This window comes from Erythranthe guttata, chromosome 5, assembly GCF_056151865.1.
Source record: "Erythranthe guttata isolate IM_541 chromosome 5, IM_541, whole genome shotgun sequence".
NCBI lineage: Eukaryota > Viridiplantae > Streptophyta > Magnoliopsida > Lamiales > Phrymaceae > Erythranthe > Erythranthe guttata.
The window spans coordinates 4,030,070-4,037,593 of record NC_142537.1 but is presented as its reverse complement, the minus strand read 5'-3'; the positions used below and the strand labels follow the sequence as shown (position 1 = coordinate 4,037,593).

Below are 7,524 nucleotides of genomic sequence, written 5' to 3'. Positions count from 1 at the left end.
TGAATTATACATTGCCTTCACGAAAAAGTTCAACCACTAGGATTTTTTTCTTTCAAAAAAGTTGATTGATCATAATACCAAAATATGTATTAAAAGTTGGAAAACAAGACGTTATAAAGTTTAATTTGGATACATTGAATAAATCAATAAATATTGCAATTAATGACAGATGCAAGGTTAGTAAAAAAAAAAAAAAAGGGACAACATCTTTTATTTTTTTCATTGTTTGTACTTCCCCCCCCCCTACAAATTCAAAAAAGAGATTCTCCTCCTTCAAAATTTTGTTTCAGTTGCACTTTGCCCCAAATCACAAAATCCAATGTATTTTTCGACGGAATTTTCATTTATCCTTCCATTTCAAAGGCATTTGAGTTATTTTTTTTTTCATCCAAATCGTAATATCTTTATATTTTCCAATAGATGAAAAAACAAACCTATTTCACTAATTTCATTAAAATATAATTTCTATTTCACTAATTTCATTAAAATATAATTTCTCCCAAAATTGTGAGAATCTTTAATTTATTATTCAGCTAGCAGGCCCGTCCTAAAAATGATGCAAATGCCCTTCAATTTGATGTGTTTGTGGCAACTTACATGAAAAATACGACAGTAAATGTAAAGTTGGGATGCAAAGTGCCATTGGAACAAATTTTTTAAGTCGTGAAATTTCTTTTCTAAATTTGTAGGAAGGAAAAGTGCAAAAATTGAAAATTTACAGGGGCGAAGTGGATTTTAAAAATTATCACATTTATTTGAAGGAAAAAAAAAAAGAAAAAAAGAAAATAATTTGGTGTTGATTATATGTAAGGTGTAGTAGTAGTAGGGTAATGGTGTCTGGTTTTGGTTGGCTTTTATGACTTTGTCGTCTGTCCTTTTATTACACACACACACACTCTTTCTTCCCCTCCCCCCTCATCCTTTATTTAATTATCACCTCCCTCCCCACTCTTTCTTCTAACACACCACACCCCACTTTTTTTATCTTCACATTTATTATATTTCTTCCTCCGTTATATATATATACACACACACACACACACATATATATATATATATATATATGGTTCTTCTTCCATAATTCTCCAAACCCTAGAGTTCTTATAGCCATGGAAGTGTAATTGGTGGGGAGCATACTTTTTTGAGGGGAATGTTGTTTGGCTCGAGGCCCTTCTTAACAAAGATCTATCTATTATTTTCTTCTCATATTCTTCTGCTTCTTTATGCTTAATTAATTTCTCTCCATAAATATGTATATATAGTGTGGTAATATAGAGTATTTTAATTATTATTATCTTAATAATGGATCATGTGTTAGTGGCGTCGGACCAGGCTTCATTCCCCCCAATCTTTTGCTCCCTCTGCAATAAAAACTTCATCACCCTATTTTTTTTATTTACTCTCTCTCTCTCTCTCTCTCTCTCTCTCTCTCTCTCTCTCTCTCTCTATATATATATATATATATATATATATATATATATATATATATATATATATATATATATGATTTCTGCTATAAGTCTTGGTGTTTCTTATGAATAATATAGCTAGCTAGGGTTTGTGTTGGTTTGAAATATTTAATGAGGTTGTTGGCATGCAAGAGAAGATTGGTGTAATGATTAAAGTTGAGATTTTATTTTCTATTTTTTTCTTTTTTTTTTGTTTTGTTTTGCAGCAGAAGACAAGATCCATTGAAAATAGAGGTACCTAATTTATTAATGGATTTTTGTTCATCAATTTTTTCCATTAATTAATCACACGGAGATTTGTTCAGCAATTTCTCTCTTGTTTTAAATGATTATAGTAATCATGTTTCTGATGATATATAGATATATAGCCTAAAGAATGTGGCCTGTCAGTTTGTTCTGTGGTTGTTGGATCTGCATCTTTTTAACATTATATTTACTTTTATCATTGCACTATCATTGTTATATTATTGGGCTGTTTCTCAATGAATTTTATATATATAATAAATATATATATCTTAGTTATGCACCTTTTTCTTTAATTTTATACATATATCCAAGTAGGGTTTTATATACTTTTGTGCTTATGTTTGTTTTTTTCCGATGGTCTTTTTCCGGAGAAGAAGTAATGACGGTATTTGGGGAATAAGCATCGGCTAACTCTGTACCAGCAGCCGCGGTACGATAGAGGATGCAAGCGTTATCCGAAATGATTGGGCGTAAAACGTCTGTAAGTGGCTTAAAATAAATAAAGATAATTTGGATGCATATAACATTAAATTTTATTTAATTATTAGAATTGCTATAGTTTTATGTTTTTGTTTTGCTTTCAATATTAATGTTACTTAAATATCATCACCCTAATATGAAATTAATACATCACATAATATATTTTGCTATATTAAGCATAAATATTTATTTCTATTTTTTTTTTTGAATTTTTATTTGATCTAGTTTGTGTATACATATAATGTTAATGTAAGATTGGTGTAATATTTATTTTTGAATTTTGAATTTTTTTTTTTGCATATTATTGTATTGTAATGTTAGTATTAAAAATATATTTCAAATAAATTCTATTTTTAGCATTTTAATTGAAATTTTCGGCCACGACGAAGCAGCGACGTTGCAATTAAACTGAAACGACAGTGCCCGCGACAATGCACAGCGCGAACCATGAGTATTGCACGTTTACAGAATGATTCTTACCGTGTGAAGTTACCCTTCTTCATACCAGAAGGTTATATTATATATATATATATATATATATATATATATATATATATATATATATATATATATATATATATATATATATATATATATATATATATATATATATATATATTAACCTTCTGGTGGGGCAATTTTTTTTTTTGGTGTAGTTTTAAAGTGTAGTTTTTAAAATGGGGTTGTTTTGGGATGGGTAACCGAATTGGGGTTGAACGCCACCCACCACGGCGGCACCGGCAGGAGACGCCAGCTCCAACGGCGTCTCCATAGGAGATGCCACCGGTGGTGGCGTCTTCTCTTTAAAATATTAATATTTTAATATTATAATATTATAATATTTTAATATTTTAATATTTTAATATTTTAATATTTTTAATTTTTATATTAATATTTTTAATATTTTCTGATTTTAATTTTTTTTACAAAATAAAACATTAATGTTAGTATTATTTATTACATTTTATATATTTTCTCCAGTGTTAAATTAATCATTGCTTATATTTATCTAATTAACACACTAAAATAGTGTACAATCTTAAAAACATGTAAACAAAAACAAAAGGAGTTCTAGAAAATAAAATAGTTATATAAAATAAATAAATCCAATAAAAGAGTTATATAAAATAAATAAGTCCAAAATGAGTACAAGAAAATAAAATTGGCACTATAAAGTCAATGCCATATACATATATATATATATATATATATATATATATATATATATATATATATATATATATATATATATATATATATATATATATATATATATATATATATATATATATATATATATATATATATATTATTTACATTTGCTTGTTATTTTATATTTTTTTTTCAAATTACTCAAAAAACCAATCATACATATTTTACAAACATCAATAAACAACACTCTTGATTTTTTTTATTAAGGTATTTGAAGAAATTAACACAAAATAGATACATATTTCTAAAATTTAATCAAGTTATAATAAATCAATCCAAAATATGATCATTAAAGTTACACCAGAAAATATAATTTCATACTTCAAACTGCCACTATTAATTGGTCAAATTTTGCGGTACCATTTCTTCCCTTCCAGTTAGTACATTCTACTGAATTTTATAAAAAAAAAATTAATTTATTGGAAAACAAAAATGCAAAAAATGACCAAGATTGTACACTATTTTATTGTATTGATTAGATAAATATAAGCAATGAATAATTTAACACTAATAGAGAAAATATATAAAATTTAATAAATAATACTAACATTAATGTTTTATTTTGTAAAAAAAAAATAAAAAATCAGAAAATATTAAAAATATTAATATAAATATTTAAAATATTAAAATATTATAATATTATAATATTATAATATTATAATATTAATATTTTAAAGAGAAGATGCCACCACCGGTGGCATCTCCTATGGAGACGCCGTTGGAGCTGGCGTCTCCTGCCGGTGCCGCCGTGGTGGGTGGCGTTCAACCCTAATTCAGTTACCCACCCCAAAACAACCCCATTTTAAAAACTACACTTTAAAACTAAACCAAAAAAAAATTGCCCCACCTTCTGGTAGCTTCTGCTAAGGCCTCAAATCACTGTCATTCAAGATTTGTCATCTTTTTATAGATGTCAAGACTCAAGAGTACTAACTATTTGTTTCCCCTTCTTTCCAAGTGTATAATTAAATTGTTAACTAATTGATACTTTTACAAAAAAATATATTTCTTCTTCTCATTATTCTCTCCTTTTCTTTAAATATATAAATATATATGGTCATTATATAGAACCTACAATCCTTATTTTTGCTATTGTAAATTATATATGTTTATATTTGTTCTACTCCTTGTATTTTGCCATTGTAAAGCTAAAATTAAAGGAAATTAGTGGCAACAATTTTTTTTTTATTAATTATTATTAGTGACAAATTTCAATATTGTCACATAATATAACTATGTCAACCAATCCCAATAACTATCCAGATCTATCCGAATTTATTTTAACTAAATGAAGTAGATTAAAAAAAAATAATAATAATACAGATGGCATGCTATAATATATATATTATAAAATTTCATATAATTTCGATATTTCTAGTGGGTTGCCCGGGATTCGAAGCCGGAACTAGTCGGATGGAGTAGATAATTTCTTTATTATATACAATGGATGATAATTTATAGTTTATGATACCGCGCAAGATCACAAAATTGAAAGGTCGTTCTCAAAAGTCAAAACTTATATATTTTTCTTTTCTTTTATGACTAACATGTAATTTTTTTTCAATATTTTTCATGTTACATACCGGGAAAGTAGGGAATAGGGCAGGATTCGAACACCTCTACTGTAATTGTCGACGATACGTACCAAATAATATCTTTCTTATACATAGATTAAAAAAAAGAAAAGAAAAAAAAAAGAGAATAATGTGGAAAGATGTTGTAATTGTATATATATATTTTTTTTTGGGAATAAATAAAATTTTTTTAGTTTTAAATTGAAGGATAGATTGGAAGAAGGAAAAGAAAGAAAAGAAAGAGTTGATGTGGAAAGGTGAAAGAAGAGAAGGGGCCATTTCAAGACAAGAAAGGATGACACATCACTGCCATTGGTGGTTTATGTCATCAATTTGCTCTGAACCTGATGCATCATAATTCATTACATACATTAATTAATTCATTCTTGCACATATTAATTTCTTCCTTTTTTTCTTTTCTTTTTTGGTGTTTTTAGTATACATTTTTAGTAAATTTTCACATTCTTATTTGATGTTGCTTCACCCAAATAACATCCATATTTCAATTGGATATTAATTTCATAGTTTTGGGTTGAATTGAGATTCATAGGGTGTGTTTTTCTTGAAATATGATTTACATAATTACAATTTAGGATAACAGTTTTGCTACAAGGATAAGAACATTTTTGAGTATATGATTCATATATATATATATATATATATATATATATATATATATATATATATATATATATATATATATATATATATATATATATTACTAGTGTACATGTGACTATGTTCTTTTGTCAATAACTTAGCTCGTTTGATCCACTTTATTTATAGAGAAATTACGAGAACTCCCTTGAGGTAATGCCTGATTCCGAGAATTCCCTCCATATTTGCGTGATTACAAAAAAAATCATAAAGATTAATGCAGTAAGAGAGACTGTGTAAGAGGACAACATACCTCATAGGAGTTTTCGTAGTTACGCAAACATGGAGGGAAATTTTGTAATTAGTTCTTTACCTCGGGGGTTTTTTCATAATTTGCTACAAAATAGTATAAACAAGACTTTTCTCTCAAATAGTATAGTCACTGTCAATATTGAAGCCAATGTTTCCCCAATTAATGCATTCCAATTTTGTTTTTATTTAAACAATGATGTGTCTATCTGTTGTGTTTATTTATTTCTTTCCCTGAAATTTACTGAGGAACGAACAGTACAGATGTCAGCTTAAGTTGTGCAGGTTTTTTTGCTACTACTCCCACAATTTAAGCAATCCCTCAATTTCAATTTCTTTTACTCTGATAAATTACTACACTGATTAATTATTACTGCCACTTTTTTTTTCCTTCTCAAACAAATTTTAGGTTTCACTCAACTATATTAAAAAAAAATTATTAAGAAAATATAAAGTAAAAGGCATGGTTTTTCTTAAGTGGGTACTGGTTAGCATTTTAAATTTTTTTTTTTAAATCAACAAGAAAAAAAGTTGACATAAATCTCCCGTTAGAATCTCGAAACCGGCATGTTTAAAACTTGTTTGAATTTCAAAATTATATTTTTTGTCGAATTGCTATTGACTGATTTAAATGGATAAATGATGATGTGGCAGTGGGGAGAATGTACATACTTTTACTTCAAAATTTGATTTTTTTAAAGTGAATTAGGATGATGGGTATACTAATCAACCTACCCATTTTTGAACCAAATAATCGGATGCCAACCACAAGCGATTCACAAAGATTGGATCGACAATGATTTTTAAATTTGAGCAAAATTGGTTTATCGAATGGGTTAGTTTTTAGTTCGATAATTGACCGCCCAATCCACTCCCGATCCTAATTTTATGTTAATAATTTGTTTCAAATTGTATTGCAGTGCTTTATATTTATATTGTAATATAAAAACTATGATTATTAAACTATATGTTAGATAGAACATATGGTTGAATACTCATTCCGTATATAATAAAAGGTCGGATACTCAAAACTCGAGAGGAAAACCAAAAACCATACCAAAACTATGACGTGTATTATTTATTTTACTAAACCCTAATAATTTTGGTACCACCTTTAATCTCTTAGATATCGTGGAGCAGATCAGACCCAACCAATCGGCTTTGCTGGATACTGGAAACTATCGGCTCGATTTTTATAAGTCGGGTAATGATTGGCGACCAACTTTGTTATTTGTAAAATAAATCAGTTGGTTAAATTATTGACCATTTAATTAAAAGGGATAATTAGCAATACCCCCCTCATCTAGGTAAATGAGTTAAGAAAAACCCCCCTCCCAAAAATAATTAGAGAAAACCCCCTTACCTAATATTCTACCCAAATATTATTTAATAATTCCCAAACCACCCTTTCTCACTCTTATCTCTTCTCTCTCTCTTTCTCTCTCTCTCTCTCTCTCTCCTCTTTCTCTCGCACACATAAAAACACACACACACACACAAATTAGTGAGAAATCTCAACAGGAGAAAGCTCAACAGGAGAGTAAGGAGGATTCCGCCGCCGCCGCCGCCGCCGCCATCGTCTCCGCGCACGCGTCAGCTGCTGGAGTGAGGAATCCATCGCCGTCGCCGGTGTTGCG

The 7,524-nt window shown here is 28.3% G+C and overlaps 1 long non-coding RNA gene across 1 annotated transcript; it reads left to right on the top strand.

Annotated features, from left to right (window-relative positions):
- The first annotated feature begins 1,031 nt into the window (after positions 1-1,031).
- Positions 1,032-2,473, top strand: LOC148770461 (uncharacterized). Its single transcript, XR_016031379.1, has 2 exons — positions 1,032-1,703; positions 2,090-2,473. It is a non-coding gene; the product is annotated as an uncharacterized LOC148770461 (long non-coding RNA).
- The last annotated feature ends 5,051 nt before the right edge of the window (positions 2,474-7,524 follow it).